Source organism: Zonotrichia albicollis, chromosome 3 (assembly GCF_047830755.1).
Source record: "Zonotrichia albicollis isolate bZonAlb1 chromosome 3, bZonAlb1.hap1, whole genome shotgun sequence".
Lineage (NCBI taxonomy): Eukaryota > Metazoa > Chordata > Aves > Passeriformes > Passerellidae > Zonotrichia > Zonotrichia albicollis.
This window is the reverse complement of record NC_133821.1, coordinates 99,958,684-99,979,567: the sequence shown is the minus strand read 5'-3', so window position 1 is coordinate 99,979,567 and position 20,884 is coordinate 99,958,684. Positions and strand designations below refer to the sequence as shown.

Genomic DNA, 20,884 nt, shown 5'->3' with positions numbered 1-20,884 from the left:
TTGCACAGTGAAAAATGGGGAGGCTCTTATTTTTATTTTTTTTTTAATGGATAGAAATCTGTAATATTTCTGTGAAATCTTAGAAGTCCAAGAAATGCCTATTTTCCAAGTTTAGAAGTTTCTATGCAGTTTAAATACTCCTGTCTTCTGTCTTAATGTTCTGTAACTGAAAGCCAAATGCACTCCCCTTTTTGTAAAGACCTATTTCATTCATTAGAGCTATAGACATTATGTAATTTCATTCCAGATTTGTATAAAGCCCAAGTTTAAATGTTCAAGGAGTACTTTCTGCTCGGTGTTTACACAAAGAGAAAGGGTTCTGAAAGCCAATTTAAGTATTTATATCTCTAGCCTGGAGTGCCTACATTAGCATCACTAAGCTGTAAAGAGCTGTCACTTAAACTTTGGAAATACATCTTTTCAACCATGCTTATTTTAAGCAATGGCTTAAATGACAGGGATTGTGGAAACTTCTGTTTTGGAGATGCTGGGCTCCAGCCACTATTTTCCAGTTGTTTCTTCTCATGCATTAGCTTTGATTTCTTTTTTACAGCTCCAGTCTCTGTTCACCATAACAATCCAGAATTCATTTCAGAATCTTGACTATGCCACTATGGTAAAGCAGAGTATGTTTATTGGAGAAGTGATGGAAAATACAGAAACATTGGTTTGCCATAAGGTGGTTGAATTTCTGTTCCTTAAAATACAACTTGCTCTTGTGGAGATGGTTTGAGAGTGTGATGTGGTTGCTGACAGCATAATTAAGTAAATGTCTTGCATTGCTAGTTCTCTAAAGCATAAATTCTAAGTAAGGTGATGACTGTAGAACCTGTGTTTATCAACATTTCCTACTGAGGTGGTGCATATGTCCCCCTTGTTTTGCTACTGCTTTTATATTAAATCTGGTTTTGCTGATTCCTTTTCCAGTGATTCTTTAAGCAACCTTAAAACATTAATTTGTAACACCTTTGTAAATCTTGACGTTGTCTAGAATGCAACCTCATTAGAGAGTGAGGTGACACCCTGGTGTCCTAAACACAGCCTAATCTCTTACTAAATTTTGCCATTCACAAGCAAACATACAATTATCAGAACCATAAGTACACTTTATGTATGGGATGTCTGCTGAGGTGTAAAGAATTTTTGTTATTTACCAGAGTGGGCTTGAAGCCATGGTAATTATCTGTCATACACAGGTGTAAATTGAGCTGGCTTGGAGTCTACAATTATCTCTGAGCTTATTGGTTCCTGGCTGACTTCCTACTATTTAGTGGCTGATTTTCAGGGTGGATAAAAATAAAAATAGGCACAGAATTTCACTGAAACTTCAGGCCAGACAAGCCTGAGAGCAAAAATCATGTTTGAAGCTAGAAAAAAATATTTTTAATTTCAAAGCACAGAATATTTAGAGTTGGAAGGAATCCACAAGAATTATCAAGTCCCCCTCTTAAGCAAATAGCCCATACTAGGATTGAACCTGAAACGTTGGTATTATTAGCATCATTCTCTCTTCAGCTGAGTTAATCTCATGGTCATAGATAAAGAATATCAGTTTGGCTGTCTACAATATGTAGAAATGTCACTATTTTGCATGTGATCACTAGTACCAAATACAGAAGTTGATGTAACTCAATCAAACTATGTGACCTGAACTCTATTGATTGGAAATTATTTAAATATGTGCATTTTTTGAACCATAATGCAGAACAGTATATGAATTTAAAACATGCTGGTTTGTGATCAGTCTTTTATGCCCCACCACTTCATCTGCTCCATTTGTTTCTCACTGAAGGACATGGGAGAGGGCTCTTCCTCAGTGTTGCAGCTAGGAGGAAAAAAGAAGAATTTGTTTCTGGTTAGTTGGAGCTTGGGAAAATTGACTTTCACATGGTTTCTCCAGTGCTGAGTCATGCTACCTCCATGACTCACATCCTCAGGACGATGTTCTGCAAACACTATCCAATATGCACCATGTATGCAAACACCAATATGCACACCATGGAATTCTGAATTCAAAAGCCACTTTTGAGTAAGGTACTTCTGAGTACTTGTGCAGTACTTGAGTATGCAAGTCATTACAGCAGCAGGTCTACTTAATAATGAAATGTTTATTGATGTGCATTTTATATTTTCCAAACTTTTTCGTTGACACAGCACAGCCATGTTCCTGTCTATTCTATCCTTTAAAAATTCACTGAGGGAAAGAAAATGGAAAAATTAAAATTCTTCCTGAGCAAGGAAGAACAAAGGCTACAGAATGTGATGCCTGTTTCAGGAGGAGGAAAATAGACATAGAAGAATAGTAGGTGTAGAGGTTTTGAAAGGTGTTTTTCTTAATCCTAGTCAATAAAATTTCAATCTTCAATATATTTAGGTAATATCAGTGCTCCTCCTGAGTTTCCACAAGGAAACAGTTTTCTGTCTACATCGCCTTGGCTAATGCAACTTGATTGTAAAATAAGCAGAAACTTAATTTGAAACCACAGAATCCTGAGACAAAGAAAGACATCAAGAACTTTCACAGCGTGGGAGGAGGATGACACAATTTTTGATTGCCTGAAGCTACATAGGAATGTAGTGGAGACCTCAAAATGACTAATTTGGATGCAATTTGTGCTTAGATTTTAGACTGCCTTTTCATTTCATTTCTGCATGCCCTCACTGGGCACCATACTGTTTTATGCTTTACATAAGAACATTTTTTTCTCCTCTTCAGACTCATTATTTAGGAAATAACATCAAGTGCTACTAACATGTAAAAAGCTAAAAAAAAATCACCATTTTAATAATTTGAAAGTAGAAAAATTTTAATGGGTGAATAAACATGGTAGCAACACGATGATCTACTGGGGGCTGTGTTCACGTCCACTTTGTGCATTATCTCTTCTACCATGACCAGGATAAGGGCTAACAAGACTTATACTTCTATCCCATTTTTTGGGTGTAAATTAAACAAAAATTTTTGGGTTTTTTTTGGTGAAGCCTGGGAGATCACTGGTAGATTTAACTCACAAGACCACTGCTTTATTACTGTAATTTTTCAGACTTATCTATAGATTCAGTTAAAGGCAAAATTTATAAATATAGTGTTATAATGTTTCTAAAGTCATTCATAGGAGACAAATTGGTTAGAGTATCATCAAAGTTTGTAAATTATTTGTGCTTAAGGAGCCACAATACATTGGCCATCAATGGTGGGAAATTTTTCATGCTATGAACAGAAATATCACCATTGCATAAACAATGGCCCAGAGGTGCTAGAGTTCAAAAAAAAAATTGATTCTGTCAGATTTAAAGCCTCTTAGAGTAGACATTTGCTATTATGTACTCTGCCCATGGTATAGTTATTAATATTTTTCATGGGATTTTTTAGCTAAAGTAGGTATTGTCTACTCCATGACAGTTCAGTTGCAGAATTTCTTAAACACTTCTCTTCTAGAGACTCTTTTTTAAAGTGGGAAAAAACTATACAGAAAATACACACATGTGTGTGTCTTCAGACAGATATATGTACACACATATATGAACGAATTCATTGACAGCAATCAAACTGTATCATCATAAAGTGAGATACACATTTGTTCGTGGCTGAGCTGTTCAGTTTCCCAAACATGTGGTCAGAGGAAGGATAGGAAACTATCACAGATGCTCCTTTCAGATGTCCCCGAACCGTGCCTTTCTGGGATACAATTTAGAAAGAAAAGCATCTTTTAATCCTTTGCTGTATGGGGAAGGAAGACAACACCAGGGTTGATTTTTAAAATTTCTGTCTTATTTGCACTTAAGTGAAAGGTCAAAACCCTTTCTGTCAAGCGTGGAAGTGTTTGGCTAAACTTTGTGTGTGATGGGCAACACAGAGACTTTCTGCCTTGTTCATTCACAAAAATCTGCTGCTCTTTGGTGATCCTCAAAAGAGGCTTCCTGTTAAAGCATATTGGGGCTACATTTGAAGCCAGACTTGTCTCCAGACTTGTCTTTGCAAACACAAGGTTTTACGCAGGCATGGGTATAAGGCAAGCGGGAAACATCTAGGGGAAGAGAATGGATGAGGTCTCTTACCACAAAATAGATGAATTGATCATGGATACTGGTGTGCCCACAGGACAAATAAACCACTCTTGGAAAAGCATCAAGATTACAAGTTGGCCCCAGACCCTGAAAATGGCAGTGGCAGAGGGGATAAGGGCCTTTAGTGTGAGAGCAATGAGCCTCTGCTTGAGACTGCTGGCCATCTATAAGCCACGCTGGTTTCTACTGTAGGTGTCCTTTATTCACAGACAGCTAGGGAACAGCACTCCCCTTCGCGCCTGTCAGCCTCAGACCCATGTTAGCCAGGCACCCAGTCTGATGAAAACACTTCTGTGTTAGTGAATGCTTTTCTCCATATGCATTCTGTCACAGAAGGGCAAGGCTTGTATGACACAGCTCTGATGTTTCTCCAAGAGCTTTCATGGATGTGCAGGAACAGACAAGGGGAACATCAATCACCTGTAAATAAATAATTAGGGAATGGCCCCAGAGGTCGTAAATGCTGCTTCACCTGAGCCAGGCAGGCTTGCCCACCTCTTTCAAGTGTGGGGATTCTCGAAGCTTTTGTGAAGGTGGCGAGGAACATCAGTTCCTGCTTTTAGTAAAACCTCCTTACACATGAAAGTCATATGCTGGTTGTCTAAACACAGTGTTCCCAAAAGTCTGTCTCCTGGACATAGCAATCTCAGAGGCCAAGATTCAGAAGTCCTTCTGTCCCTTCACCTGCCGAAGAAATGCTGAATGACGGGCAGGAGTATATCACCAAACTACTTCAAACCACCGGCCTGTCCCTCTGGTATCCACCAGCTTGCTGATCCCCGATGCAGCCAGGGTCGGGCTGCTGTTCCGGCGCCGGGAAAGCCTGTCCGAGCCGGGGCCGTGCGGGACGGGGGCGGCACTCGAGCTGGCCGCGGGCCAGCAGGGCCGTGCCAGGGCGCGGGGCCGGCGGGGGCGGCGCTGCCGGCGGGGCGGCTCCGCGGGGCCGAGGCTGCCGCTTGGAGCGGGCGCGGGGCAGAGCGCGGCACGGCAGCGGGAGCGGCTGGCGGCAGGGGGGGCACCGCGGCCGCGGAGGGACGGAGAGCGGCCGCCTGCAGGTCAGAGGGGTGCCGGGGACGCGGGGGCCGGGCGGGCTGCCCGGGGCTGCATCCCTGCGAGGCTGCATCCCTGCGGGGCTCCCCTCTCTGCGGGACAGCCGGGACGGGGACACACACGGGCCAGGCGCGGGCAGGTGCAGCCCCCGGGGCGGCCTCGGGCGCCGCTCCACAGCCGGGCAGCCGCCGAGGGAGCCTTATACAAGTTTCCTTATTCCTGAGATAAGGAAACTTGTGCCCCCTTCTTAGCAGGGAGCTGACAGTGCACTGTGTCACTGATGCAGGGTTGGGTTTTTTTTTTTTTTTTCTTTTTTGCAACGTGACTGCGGTGCGTGCAGGAGATTGGACTAGCATGACACCCTCGCTTAGTTTATTGGCACGGGATGAAATAATTTATGTCCTGCTATGTCCTTCTGTGCCATATAGAAACCTGCGTTATTCTTGCACTGTAACCAGTACCGGGTTACTGGTTAACTGCTTTAATAGGTTGTGGCATGGGAATACAAACTTTACAAGAATTAGTAAAGTAGACGGGTTCATAATGACTGCAGTTATAGTTGTTTCTGTACCTGAAAAGAAAAAATTGCTCTGTGGGCCACTTCTGATTATTACTATTTAGTTGTGTAATGCTTAGATGTACGTAGTATTTTCTGTGCTTAAAGGATCTCGTCTTCAAGGATTAAAAGGCTGGGAAACCTGTCAACTGGTTGATTCTGAAAGTCTTCCAGCTTCCAGGCACCTGAGAAAGCCTTGTGGATCTGTTAGAGTTAGTAAACTTGGAAATTTTCTCCAAACCTTATTGATTGTGATTGTTCTTATATCACTCAAATATTTATTCAAAAACATAACACTGAACTAAAGGATGAGCACAAAATATTTCTTTGAAGAATTGTGCTGAGTAGTTTCCTTAGGAAATTTATTTTTCAGCATGAAGACTTTGACAGAATATAACATGCTAAAGTTGTGTAAAATCAAAAATTTCATTTGGGGATGCATAACAGGATTATAGCAGATGTGATGGCATCTCTTGGTAGTTGTGATTTTGGAGTTTGTATCTGGTATCAGTACTATCTGGTATTCTGGACACCAAAATTCCAGCAGTCTTACTAGGTGAGCAGGAGATGAGTAGCCAAAGGTGGTCAGAGATCTAGGAAATATAATCTTTGGGAAAACAGTGAAAGAACTGGAATGTTGTGGTCTAGGGAAGCAAAAACTGATAAGAGATGTAACACTCCTTGTTAAATTAACCTGTGTAATTGGTTTCTGCAGAGTGGTGAGAAGCAAACTCTTCTCCACATGCAGTGGAGATATGACAAGAGACAGCTTGCTGCAGGAAAGATTAGGTTAAATTAGAAGGGAAAGTCCTGTCTAATTGTACACAGAATTGAGCATTTAATGTCCATCCAGTCACCATCAATCCATAAGACAAATGTGATTCTGCCTTCCTGTTGTCAAAGACACTAAATGACCTCTCCAGGTCCATTAAAGATTCCAGGGGTGGCAGAGGAAACTAGGAGGCCAGCCTGTGAACTCAGACACTCCTGATGATGATCATGCATATCAAAGAGCCAACCCTGTAAGGTAAACAGGGCTCAGTGGTCCATTTGTAATATTTCACTCACATGCCTAACTTTTATACTAGATTTTATGATTCTTCTCCTTTCTACTCAAACTGTATTTGCCATTGAAGTCTAAGAGCAGTGATGTGGATCTGCTGATGAACATCACATCTTGGTTTGGTACCATCACAGCCAGTAAATTTACTTATAGGTAAATGTTAGGAAATTTCAGCTTCGTTTTGAAGTACAGTTCTGCAAAGCAGATCACATTGTTTCCTTTGAGTCTTCAGTAATTACCTGAGTGTCTCAGAAAGTCCATGAGGCAGAGCTACTTTGGTTTAATTAATATGTATATTGGCTATGATTATCATTGTGGAAAGTGCTCAGAATATAATTCAGTTTGCAAGCATACTTTGAAATTTGTAGTTTGTTCTGCTACATTTAACAAAGTTTTGCCTGCAGTATTAGCCAAACTAATTACAGAAATAGCTGACTGAAATGAGTAGGGGTGGTTTTCTTCCCCTTACCTCCATTCTAGAGCTTTTTGCTGCTTACCTCAATATTTATCCTTTTATTGTGTTGTTCTTTGTATTATGTTTATGAATTTAAATGTTAATTATATTGCAAATTCTACCACAATCTTTGCTTTTAGAAATTAGCTTTCCAGTCCAAAAAAAGATCGCTTGAGTTTTTGAACATTCCTATTTTATGAGTGGGAACAGACAAGGTCTAACCTGTCTTTCTAGACTAGTTGTTACTATTTTGTGTCCCGTGTTCTGCCCTTAGTACTTGGAGAGGCATTGAATAAAGCTGATTCAATCTTTCCAGTGTCTCTTTATGAAAAAAGAGACCCTTTCAATGCTCTTAGTCATCTATTTTATTAAGATGTCTTTGTTTCTGCCTTTTTTCTCTTCTTTGAGCTGACATGACCAGAGCTGAGCCCAGTAACCCTGCTGAAGACATGCTGTTCCTGAGGCATCTTGTGCTCCTTGCTTCTCAGCTGCTTTCCATCACACCCGTGGCAGCGTGGCAGGCTAGAGTGCTTGAAGTAACCGAGATGTGCCTTATAAAATGTCTTTCATTTGTTTTTTGTGGTTTGTTGCTCTGGACCCCATCAGAGTTTCTCTGAATCATCTCATGGATGAATTTTTTCAGGGTATAGCAGTAGGGGCTCCCCATGGAGGGGTGGCAGGGATGAGCCTGGGCTGTCCCACTGCCCCAGCACAGAGCAGTCTCTGGGGGCACCAGGGCAGCCCCAGCCCTGCACCTCTGGTGCCTCCCTGGGAATGGCTGAGGGCAGGCTGGGACGTGGGCCTGCACTGGGACCTGGCTCCATGAGGTCCATGGCCAGGTCAGGCTGGGCTGTGGTGTCACTGGGACAGGGGCTGAGGCCCCACGGGGCTGACATGGCGGCTTGAGTTGTGGGATGGGCTGGTGAAGGCCTGTTGCTGCCACAAGCCCTTGACTCATTTCAGAGCTTCGCTGACCCAAGTTTTATGCTGGTAACATGTGAAATCTACCCATCAGCACAATAGTGAGCATCGGAAATATCCGAATTTAGGGAGGGTGGGCCTACAGAGCCTGGAGGGTCGACTTTGCCATTTGTTCCAGGGTGACAGTCACAAAGGGTCTGCCTGAGAGTTTAGCTCCCCCAGTTACACAAACCAACATGGCCTCAAGAACGGCTGTTTTGTGATAGAGAAGTGTGTGCTTGAGCACCGCATTGTTCTGCAGCATTCCTCACCTCGCCTGTCCTGCAGCATGTTGGGCTGCAGGGTTTGCTGCCTGTTCTGCATTCTCTGCATGGAGAATCCAGGGCACTTCCTCCAGCACTGCTCAGATCTTTGGGTTGAAGGTGGCTCCTCCAGCCAGGTCTGCTTGTAAGTAGCCAATACTAGTCATCTGGAGTAAAATTTAGGGTAAGCAGACAATTGTCAAGAAGATTGCTACGCCATGGCAATAAATACTGCTTTGTTGAGTAAAAACAACCCCATAATAATCAAAGCTTGACATTTCTTCCCCGCTTTTTGCCCATGAAAATAGGCTGAGCCCTGCAAGGCTTCTGTGTTCCTTCATTTAGAACTGGTCTGGCTCTGGAAAAAACACAATATGTGGTAGAAGAAAATTTAGGCCTGTGGGAGCGTAGAAAAAATGTCTTGAGGGACTTTTTTCCTCTCTCTGGTTTCTGTGGTACTGGGGTACAGTGAGACTTACAAAAGAAACTTTTCCAAGTTGCCATTAATCTGCACAGGCATTGTTTTAAAGCACTGCTGATTGACTTAGTCTTTGAGGGTAGATGTCAGACACATTATTCATGATTAACAGCAGATAGAGACCAGGGAGATGAGCATTGTTGATCATACTGAATAATACTATGAGTGGAGAATACAAGGTAAATATGTGTCAACTTTTTGGAATTTTGTGTGATTTATATAATTTCAGTGTTGAGTAATTTATATAATTTCAGTGTTGAATAACTGATCTTTTTATCAGTGTGCTTTATGCTGTAGTGAAACAGGATTTAAATAGTGAGAAGTTAATAGTTGCTCCAAGTAAAACACACAGGCACTGGAATGGGACCCAATCTCTATAACTAAGAACATGCAAAAATTCCAGGGAAATTAGTTTGAACTTGATGTAGTGCAAAATAAAACTATCATTCATGCCAATGAGATTTGCATTTTTCCTCGAGTTTTCTGTCTGTTCAAAACAAGCCGGTTAAGTGTACTGTTTTAGCACATAGGATATACACGTTTCTACCTTGCATATTTGTAGTTTAAGGCTGCTTCATAATTCAGATTTTTGTATTCCAAGATTTTTCTCTCTCCTGTGGTTAGTTCTGGTAGCTTGTCTGAAGCTCTAGTTTGAACTAATAACAAAGAGGGGCTGGAGGCTTCTAAGTAATGACAGAAATGAATGCAGATGTGGCAAAATGAGCGGGCTATGGAGATCACAGAGGGTAAGACAAGGAGGGACTGGGATGAATTGCAGGTCCTCTGGGGCAGGAATGGTTGAGAAGTGGCTGCAAGGGCCCTTTGGCTGTGGAGCTAGTGGTGGGGGTCTTCTGGCAGCTGATAATGGGACAGAGGAATGAGTAGGGCTCAGGGACAGGGAAGGTTTGGCAGAGATTTGTAGCAGCAGGGTCTCTCATTCCCTCACACTTTCCATCCAGACCAGTTCTTCTCATTGTCTTTTTTACTGTCCCACATTGTGGGGTGCCTTTTATGGCATCTGCAGTAATCCATTTTTACTCAAGCTAACATTTTTTCTTTCCCTTTTCATTGTCCCTTGCTAATATCCCCCCCAGGCTTTGGGAAAAGGGCTGGGATCTCAGGGCCAGTTGTTCCTGCTGTCAGGAAGGTGATAAAGGGAGGTATGAAGAGAGGTGAGGGGCCTGTGCAGAAGTGAAGACAGCACTTCAGTAACTTTTTGGAGAGAGATTTACTCCTTCTGGAGTCCTGCGTGATGTGAGGGATGTCTGGCAGAGAGGCACAGCAAGTGTGCCTCACATACACTCAGTCTCTGTCCTCGGAGATGGTGGCAGAGTGCTGTGTGAACGCTCATCAGTGGTTCAGGATGTAACTCTGCCATTCCCGTCTTCTTTAGCATGGGTAAAATCTGCTGCAGAAGGGGACTACTTGCTTACAAATGTGCAGGTTTGCACGTGTAAAAGATGTTGAATGAAGACATGATCATTGGGTTTTTGAGTGTTTTAATTAGGAAATTAATCTTATCTGGGAGGGCTTTAAATGTGGAATATACACAGCTGTGTATGTGCTGTGCAATCAAACTTGTAGGATATTTAAAGATATATATTTAACTGTTGAATATGCTAGAAAAGTGTCTTTACCCAAGCTATCTTTGAAAGGGAAAAATTGAGTTGTTGGAATGAAGAGTGCCCCATCTTCTGTGGATGGAGTGTACATTAACAATGCCATTTGATTAACAATTAACAATGCCATTTGAAGTACAATAACAATGTCATTTGATTAGATCAGAACTTTTTCATATATTTTAAAGAATGCTGACTCTACCCAAGTCTCTGTATTTTTTTGCATTTAATCCAGTTTACCAAATATACAATATTGATTTGCATTATCCAAACTGAAAGTCCTTTTCCCTTTTTTTGTAAATCTTCAGAGCCAGGGTGGTGACAAAACATGTCCTAACTTGCCTGAAATAATTTTTATCTTACATCAAAAAATGGAAGAATAAAAACAAGCTCTGAGCTCTAGTTTGAAATTAAGCCAATAGTTTTTAAAGCATGTCAGCTTGTATTTTCCAAAATATGTTATAACAATCTGTACTTTCTTCATTAAGTAAAGTTAATGATTTCCAAAAGTTTTCTTTTTAGTCAGAACTGTTTTAGCATATAAAAATGAGCCCTGTTAAGGTGACTCAAAGACACATAAATGAAGAGTGCTGCAGCTGTTAAGCAGGGGTACATCTAGGTGTAGCCTTTAATAGACACTTGGGAAGTCTTATCAAAAGTACCTTGTGCTTCTTTTGGTCTCAGTAATTCCAAATCCCACCCCCTTATGAGCTCCCTGGTTCCACAAGAATTTCCAGGAACATGTATCTAGAGGTCTAGATAAATTTGCATAGTTGTATTAAGAATACAATTTATAAAAAATATCAGATTATTGAGATCAGTTTAAAATTTGTGGTATAACCCTTGCTTCACTAAAGTGTGCAGACTTTTGCCAGACTAGCAGAGGAACTGCCAGCAAGCATGATGGGCTTTCTAGACTGTCAGTGTAATGCATGCATTTGAGGGAAGATGTCTGAAGTCATATGTAATTCTTTTCCTGATATTGCGTGCTGAGAAGGTTCAAATTGTAGGTGCAATTAGAAAACTTCACTCTCAGTGTTCTCAGATGTATTATTTTTTCTTCTCTTAGTCTTTTAACCAGCTGGGATACCATGGAGCTGTGTCCTCAAGAGACTCTATTAGGCAGAGATCTAAGCAAGGCCATTTAAACCTCTTTGGTTGCAACCTTCCTTGACCAGATCAGTATGTTCTTCCTTACTTGCACTTGGGATCTGACCCTGGTTTTTTACTGTTTCCCCTTTCTTCATTGCACATGGAAAAGATAGAATAATATTCCCAGTTGATTAAACAGTGTAAGCATAGCCGCAGTGTCCTGTGTGGAGAAGAGGAGCAGACACATCTGTGCAATGCTTACAGAGTGGGTGAATTATGCAGAACATGGCTTGATAGAAGAAATGGACCATGCAGAACTGGTAGTATTGTGAATTCACTTCTTTCTCAGTTGTGGGAAATGTTTCAAAGAAGCATTCTTTGGGAAGTAGCTCTGAGCTTACACTTTATGCCCAAGACAGAAACCCTGGGAAAAGTTACATAATGCTGGACTTCCATTTTATCAGAAGTTTGATTACCCATGGAAAGGGGATATGGGAGTCTCCAGCTCTTTAATTCTTGGGCTTGAAGGATAAAATTCTTGGACTGTAAAGGATAAAGTAGATCACTTCTGGAAAAATATAAACTGAACTGAATATCAGTGTCTTGGTAAGAAGCTATGTCCCTTCTTTCCCCAAGTGAAATGGTATCTACCTAGCTATCACATTTTGCTTAAAAAATTTCCATTAAGAGGGAGCAGACCTGGGTGGATGAAAGTGAGAGAACTTTTGAGATATATCCTGACATTCTCTGTCAACTCATGGGACAGTGCAGTGAGGAAAAGTACAGCCAAGAACACTGGAGTTATTGTGCAGCCCTTCATAGCAAAAGTAAGATGAAACTTTATGTGGAAATACAATGATACAAAGTGTTAATATGTGGAGGGGAATTATCAAAGACAACCCCCCCTAATTATCTTTCCCACTGAAAAGAAATTTAAATTCTCACCTACTGAAAAGAAGTCCTCTTTGTCTTTTAGAAACTGTCATTTGCAGTGAAAGTGAGCATCAAATGGCAAACCTAAGAAACCCAATCAAATAAATTAAATGGCTTTTTGAATAGCTGTGTCTGGAAGGTAAGAGAGAATGGGGAAATAATGGCAATTAGGAGACCTGGAGGCATTTTTTCCTATCCCTGTAAAGTAAAATCCAGAATTCTTCAGGTCCTGTGTAGAATGACACCAGCCATCACTGAAATCACTGATGATAAAAGACGATAAAATGTGTTTAAATGCTTACAAACTGAGAAAAATATGCCCTTTCAGTACAAAGAAGATAAAATGATAAAGGAGTTTTTTTGCTGTCTTGCTACCATGGAAAAGAATAAGGGTTAGGGAAGGGGAGGAAGATTTGCTGAATAGAAATAACAGCAAATTCTTTTTAAAGGTCCTAGACAATGGAGGTTTATGTTTTTTATTCCCTGGTGAATTTTCAATGAGGAGAAAGGAATGTAATTGTATGCCCCTGTGATTAAGTCCATTTGCTGTGCAAAGGGGCCCACATGGCCATGGCGTGCTCATGACTGGACTGAAATGAACATTGACAAGTTTTGCCAAAAAGGGGAGGGAAGGCGGAACGCAGAGGATTTCATTAAGGAGCTCAAAAGAGAGGACAGCTGCACCTAATTTTCAGAAGCACATATTTGTCTTCGAGGAAGCTAAGCAGTACCAAGAATAAAGATTAATTTTTATTTCCTAAAGAGCAAAGACATTCCATTTATTTTATCTTGTGTTTTCTTTTCTGATCTAGATTTAAATAAGCTATCTGCCTTCAGAAGAGGTGTTTCTAGCAAAGGAAAATTTCTTCTCTTTGCATACATAAGTATGCCTGCTAAGTACTCACTGTAGTTGCCAGTGGTTCATGGTTTAATGGTACCTCTCAGTAGGAAGGAAAAGGCATTCAAGAAAACCATCCTGGAGCTGTCCAATACAGAGCATTTCCTTTGAAGAAGGCCTGGTTTCTCTGTTCTTCAACACTTGACCACATGCAGTTTTGTATTTGTTCCATGGTCATTCTATGGGATTTTTAAATAGATCTGGATGATACATGTCTCCAGCTCCTGCAGAATTAATTATAGGTCAACTGCAGGCAATGAAATCTTGCTCAGAAATCAAAGAGCTCTGAAAATTCTGTTAAATGGTGATTTCATTCTGAAAACTTTCTTACATTAATACTACAATAGGACTCAGGGACTGATGAGTGACACCTGAAGTAAATACGTAATCACTTTAAATCATTAACCTGCTTTCTTCTTTGAATAAACAGGAAGTAGCCTTTCCTCCTGAAAATGAATAGGTTAAGATGTTGAGAACATTTTGAAACAATGGAATATATTGATAATTATTAAAAAATTGTTATGAAATACTCCTATGTCCTTTTATGATACAGACACAGATTTTTGTACTTTTCCATGAAGTAGTTATTTTCTACTTTTTGTTGCTTACAGCTTTTCACTAGTTGATATTTTCAATGTATTTTTGTTTTCATGGAAGCTTAACAATATGACTGAAAAGAAACTGGCTTTCTGTATTTGTATATGCACTTTTTTCTCCTTTAATACTATCTGAGAATCAATTATCATGGACATATATAGAGTTCCTCTTCAACAAATTCATTCCAAAACATACATGAGAGTATTTAATTTTAAAGAGCTAAAATATAAAGCAATGCTTATGTATTATAATAGAGTTGCTAGCTGTTGTGACTAAAATATAGCTAAATTGTGTGAATTCTTATGAATTATATAGCCCAAATAAGAACCAAGAACGTAATCACACATTTTGAAATAAGGCTCAGATACAAGAAAATACATTTTAGTGAGAGCTGGATTTATTTCTTATAGTTTAAGTAAGGAAACAGTATATGAAACTATACACACCATCTTTGGCTCTTGATACTATGCCAAAGATTCCTCCAAAATACTTTTTTTTTAAGGAGATGATAGTCATATAAAATGAAATTGTAAATAACCATATGAAATTATTTGGCCTATTGTGTGGATTATCTAGAATTCACACACCACTTACATAATTATTGAGGTCTCAAAGCATCTGCAAATACCACCATTTTTGCAGTGGTAAATATAACTTCTGTAAAATTACCCTGAAAGACTTAAGTTGGCATTCGTGTAGGATTCAATATTTCAGTAGTTTTGTATTTTGTAAACATATCAAAATTGGAGGAATAGAATTTCAAAGAATACTTCTTTTTGTTTCTTTTACATGAAAGACAATGTTTGGTGGAGGTTTGAGCACTGCATATCATTCTGTAACTGGAAATAGAATAGCTGTTATTTAAAGTTTCAAGTTATAGGGTGTAACATGTTATGCTTATTTATTTTGATTACTTCTTGATCTATTTTGTTTTCAGACCCAATTGTACAGACAGTGCTTTGTTTATTTAGGCCTTAACACGACAAATTACAGTCCAGGTGCAGATTTTATGATTCATTGAGATCATGATTCTTTTTTTTTGTTTTGAGTGGGAACTGCAGTCTATCCAGTCATTTTAAGTTGAAGAAGTCACACTCTGTACAATACTTGGTTTTGTCTAAATACACAGATGTTAGTTTTACAACTTGTAGGTAAATGCTGTAGTTATTTTTACATGTCTGTGTTAAAGTTTACGGGTTTTTTATACTTCAGCACGCAATGTAGACAATAACATACTTTATGAAAAGCAAATTTGCCTGTCTCTTCCTTAGTATTAAATTCTGTAAAAAAATTTCTATATTCTTTGGCAGAAGTAAGGTAACGTTATTATTGGCTTGTAGCCAATAGCACACTTCACAGCTTTTTTTAGGATTTTCCTCTTCAGGATGTCTCTGAGCAGAACTGGAGAAGTGTCTCTCTGTGTCTGGCGCTCACTCAGTGATGCTCTGGAGCACTGGCAGCCAATACCTGTGGCAGGGGCTGTGCCTAACTCCAGTCTATCTTCATCACCATGAGGTTTCAGCACCTCTTGGTCATACTGTGTTCTTACCCCTTACCTTACTAGAGGACATAAATATACAAATGCATTTTTGAACCTTTTTATAATTCATGTTAATTAAGTCTACTAACATTTTTTCTGCAAAGCAAACTTAATAGACCAGGAACATAAAAGGGAATATGTTTAGAAACTCTTCATCTGGATCCATGTTGATTTATTTTTGTGCGTGTTGTCTGATTTAAATTATTTATTGCTACATGTTGGATAAGTTGGTTGTCTAGCTTTTTTATTTTTATTTTTCACCATGTATAGTTGTTCATGCTGCAGTCTTACTATATTTTCAACAGTTTATCAATCCCACAATTTAAAAGCTAATAGATATTTTTTAGTAACACTCTAAGAATTATTAGGAATCTCATCATCGTGGTGAAAAAATATAAAGCAAGTTACTTTATGTTGATTCTCCATAGCATAAATGATTATCTCTAGATTTGGGTTTTACCACAACAAGAACCAGCAGCACCTCATTTTGTAACTAACTGCTTTATAACTAGTACTTGTAAATTAACTGGAGTAAAAAGTGTAAAAATGTAAAAACAGTATTACCTCCAGCATCTTTTGTGCTCTGATGAAAAATGGTCAGACTCTTGGGAATGTTGGCAAACAGCTGAGAATTGTCTCAATATAATTAAAAAGGATCACTCCTGAAAGGGAGACTGCACAACACCATGGCCTGAAGAATCTGTGCTGGTGGTGCTGTTAAACCATGGCTTTTTATTTACTGTAGGAAATACAAATTGACATTTAACACATGTATTTATCTCCATAAGGCTTCTTCATAAGAGGTCACTAAGACCGCATACATAATGCTTTTGTCCAACTGTGTAATCCTTCGCTTCAAGTGCCACAATAAACCCTAGAAACACTACAAGTGTTTTCTCTGAAATGCTGTAAGTGATGCTCAAGATGTGCTCCCTCTTGTTTATAAATTCATCTTTTTAAACAAACAAACAAACCTGGAATCAACCACTTTTCTAAGAGCATAAGTTTGATATTAAAAAAAAAAAGCTCATCTCAAGTTGAATAGCTCTGGAATATGTCTGAAAATGCATTTGGCATCTTTTGAAATGTCAGATTTCTGGCACAATTGATAATGTATTCCTTTCACTTTTTTTAAACTTTGCATTAAAAATTCTGATAATATAAAATATGTTTTTTTTTTTTTTTTTTTTAAATTTGAGGTATTCCTCTGAAAGCCAAGCTGTACAGCTGGTTATGCAAGAAAGCATGACCTATTCTTTGTTCAGTCCTGTGTGTTACCATCAATATGCTGGGTAAGCAACTTGTCATAGGTCCTAAAAAGTGTTCCGTGTTGCTTTATTCATTCTTCTGCAAACTACACTGGTGACACTTCTTAATGGACTCTATGGAAAGTAAGCTACTTGTGTCTTGTACATTTTGAGATATGGTAACTACTTCAGAAAAAATAATCAATGTTTTTGAAAGAAAAGATGTTCTCTATACTTCTTTTAACCTCTAGTGGTCATTTTATTCACTGGTGGCTAATTTAGGTCAAGTTGGCTGATTCAGAAATATGACACTCTTGAATTATTAAGAGATTCTAGGACCCTTCATAGCAAAAAAGAAGCAAAAGGCAGAACTGTTTACATTTTTCTCTTGAACATGAAAATTGCAATTGGAATGACATGAAGGATACAGAATAGAATCATAAAATTCTTAAGGCTGGAAATGACCTTTAAGACCCTCAAGTCCAACTGCCAACCCAGCACCATTACTATGTTGACTATTAAACCATGTCCTCAAGGGAAAGTCTTTGGCTGTTTACTGAATGGATTATAATGTATAACCCGTATAATGAAATATATAATCTCTCAGAATAGTTTGTGGTAGGTGGTCTGGTAAGTAATATTTAACTGTTGCTCAAAAGAGGGAGAAAAGTACCTGACTTATTTCATTTGCCTGGTGGGAACCTAAGAGATGTGTGGGTGATGAGTGCTTATGACTGTTTGGAATCACTGCTGAGTATAGTAGTAAGTCTGATGGCCTGGGGGCCAGATGACTCTTTAACCCATATGTTGAAGTTTTCTTCATGGATCTGGAGTGGGAGGAAGGAATTTTCCTTCTTCCCATGAGTAAACTGGCAAGATGGATCAGGATGCAGCCTTCCACCCCCACTCCATCCTTGCAGCTTGTAGGGAACTGCCTACAATGCAGAGAAATTATTTTTGAACATTGAGATTTCTAAGAACTTCCAAGTGCAGAACAAACTTGCATACTCTTGTCTGTTGTTACTGTAATACCAAAAAATTCTCACCCTTCAAGGTGGTTCTCCTCACAATATCCTGGAGATTTAGGGTTGCACTCCCACTTAAACTCCCCCAGCCCCAAGACAGTGCTGACCAGGCCTGGATGCAGCTTCTGCGCCCTCACTCCCCAAGCACCAAGAGTCCTCCAGAGTCCTTCAGACATCTGACCTTCCTCTAGGTTCTCTCTCAGTGACCTGTAGCAATGCAGACACTCCCGCAAGGAGCTAAATCGGTTTTTAAAAGACCATTATTTAAATAATTAGAGATGGGTTTACTAGCAGACACTGAGAGATATCTAAAAAGCCGCACTTCCTAGATCATCCAGAATAATTTTCATCTGTTTATTCTATGTAGGTTACTTCAGCAATGTTTTTTTTGTCTTACTGTTCCATAGATAATCACCTCAATATGCACTGTTGCTCCAAGACTGGGATAAAATAGAGCAGAACGTTTGGATATGTGAAGTTGTATTGGGTTTGTGTGGCCAGGTTTTGATATCAGTGGGGGTTCTGTGGTGGCTTCTCTGAGAAGCTGCTAGAAGCTTCTCCTGTGTCTACAGGATCAATGCCAGCCAGCTCCAAGGTGGGTTTGCAGTTGCTGTTGGCCAAGGCTCAGCCCATCGCTGACAGTGGTAGAGCCTCTGAGATCATTTTCCTCCTTCAAGAAGGAAAAAACCTGTGCGGTGGCACCTGCAGCCAGAGAGAGGAGTTAGCACAGGGGACTTATCTTGGAGGAATTTGTGAAGCACTGTATCCCATGGCAGAGACCCCATGCCAGAGCATGCCAGAGCTTTCCCTGAAGAGCAACAGAGAAAACGTGTAATGAACTGATTGTAACCCCCATTCCCCATCCCCCTGTGCTGCTGGGAGAAGGAAGTAGAGAATTTGTGACTAAAGTTGAGGCTGGAAAGAAGGAAGGGCTTTGGGGAAGGTGTTTTTAAGATTTGCTTTTATTGCTTGTGAAAATATTTTTTCCCCTAGTAGAGTCTGTTTTGACTGTGATGGCAACTGGTAGTGATCTCCCCCTGACTTCATCTCAACCCATGAACCCCTTGTTGTATTTTCTTTCTTCCTTCCAGCTGGGGTGGGGAGTGATAGACCAGCTTTGGTGGGCACCTGGCCTCTGGCTGCAGTCACCCCACCACAGAAGTACAAGGCTTTTATGTAGAAATAGGGAATTAATTTGGGATCTTACAATAACAAGCATGCTAAAATAAAGAACAGCTCCATGTTGAGATGTCTGCCTGGAACATTGGGAAGTAGTGGTGTTTTTTTATGTGAGAAAGTGATTTACAACATCCAGGGAGAACTTTGTACGGTATCTCCTGGTTTACTTCATATTTTTTCTTAATGCTTTTTATCTTTTTTAAGGTGAAGCCAGAGAAATACACAGGAAACTTGTACAGGAGGAATACCCAGAGATAGTTTTTGTATAGTGCAGGACTGCTGCCCAAAGATGCATTGCATCTTTGCAAAGCCTCCTGGATGCAGCTTGTCCATTTATTTGTTGCTCAGCTCTGCAGCTTTGTCCTTAGTTGCTTGGTGGAGTGAATGAAACTGTTTGGTAGGGTTAGGAAGGAATTTTATGCTTTATAAAAGTAATATAAATAATTGTCTACATAGGCTGTAAGAGTCATTACAGTTCAAAGAAAGTGAGCTGGATTACTTGCTCACTTTCAGTCTTTTTGCAGGTGTAAAGCAGCTGGGTGTAGAAGTTCTGCATGGTTTTAATTTTTGCTTGGGACCATACTTTTCTGGAAATGTATTTCTCAAGGTACCAAATTTTGGATATACTTGAAACAGAAAATGTTTGTTTTCCCCTTTGAGTATGCATGTGCTAAAGTTCTTTTTTCTTCCCTCAAAAACTGTTTTAAATCTTAATGGTTTGATTTAGCTCCACTGAATACAAATGTAATTCTTTCAAACTTTTACTAGTTCAGGTCCTAATTTCCTCAAGAATTTCTACTATTTTCATTTCTTCATTCATCACAACCTCCTTTGAGTGAATTGTCAATATTTTCAATGAAAACAGGACTAAGTAAATAGAATCCTATAATTTAAAAACAATAGAATTGGAAAACCTAAAAATCCTTTTTATCTATTCATCTTATATGGTTCTTCCTGGATTGATGTCAGTGAGTTTGTATATTGTTAAAATACTAACATATAATCAAATGTTTTAGAGGGCAGTCTACTTCATGATGCCTTTATATATAGTCTAAAGTACATTAAATTGAATAAACACCCATTCTTTCTATAGTGTAAAACAATGACATAAGGTTTTGAAGCTTGAACAGATAGTTTAATCGTCCTTTCCTGTAGCTATGGACTTTTTTTTAAAGATGAGTCTGATTTGCTTTTAGTTGACTTTTTTCCAGAAATTATGGGAAAAGGGAGAGGACAGAATTGCAAAGGACTAGGCTTTCAAAGGAAGTTTTGATGCCTTTGGCTAAAGCAGGCAATCCCAGCATTATTCCTATCCTCTCCAGCCTTTGATATTACTTACACTAAAACAAATAATAGCATAAAGTATAATTTGTGAAAAAGACAATGAATTTCATTAGGGGTCTTGCTGCTGGAATCCAGACCTGTTTGGAGGATGAATAGGAGAAAGGAATAGAAGAAAAAGGAAGGAAGACTGAAAAATAAAATTTCTTTTTCTGATTCAGGTCCTTACTTCAGGAGGCAAACAAAGCCTGCAGTCTTGTTCATTCCTTTACGCAGTAAATTTATTTTAAATCCCCTCTTGTGTATTTCTTACTGCATCTCTCTTGTTTTCATGGCAAATGTTGCAGTCATCACATTGCAAATAACATCTTAGCTAAGCCAACCCTACCCTCCCTTTTTAAAAGTGTAGAACTAAAATAAAAAGATGAAAATAAAATCAATGCATTGGGAAAAGAAAGAAGTGGGTGAGGAGCTATGGCAGAAATGTGTGTCCCACATATGACAACCTAGTTGAATCTGACAATGTTTGGGTCCATAACTGTCTTGCTTTTCTGAGGACTTCATGACCACAGCAGTAACTG

General features: G+C 39.4%; 1 protein-coding gene across 1 annotated transcript in view; it reads left to right on the top strand.

The window, feature by feature from the left end:
• The first annotated feature begins 4,994 nt into the window (after positions 1-4,994).
• The window catches only part of COL21A1 (collagen type XXI alpha 1 chain), a 91,579-nt gene continuing 75,689 nt past the window's right edge, over positions 4,995-20,884 (top strand). The window contains exon 1 of the mRNA XM_005485990.4: positions 4,995-5,123. The gene's annotated coding sequence lies outside the window, so the exon portion shown is untranslated. The remainder of the gene's footprint in view (positions 5,124-20,884) is intronic.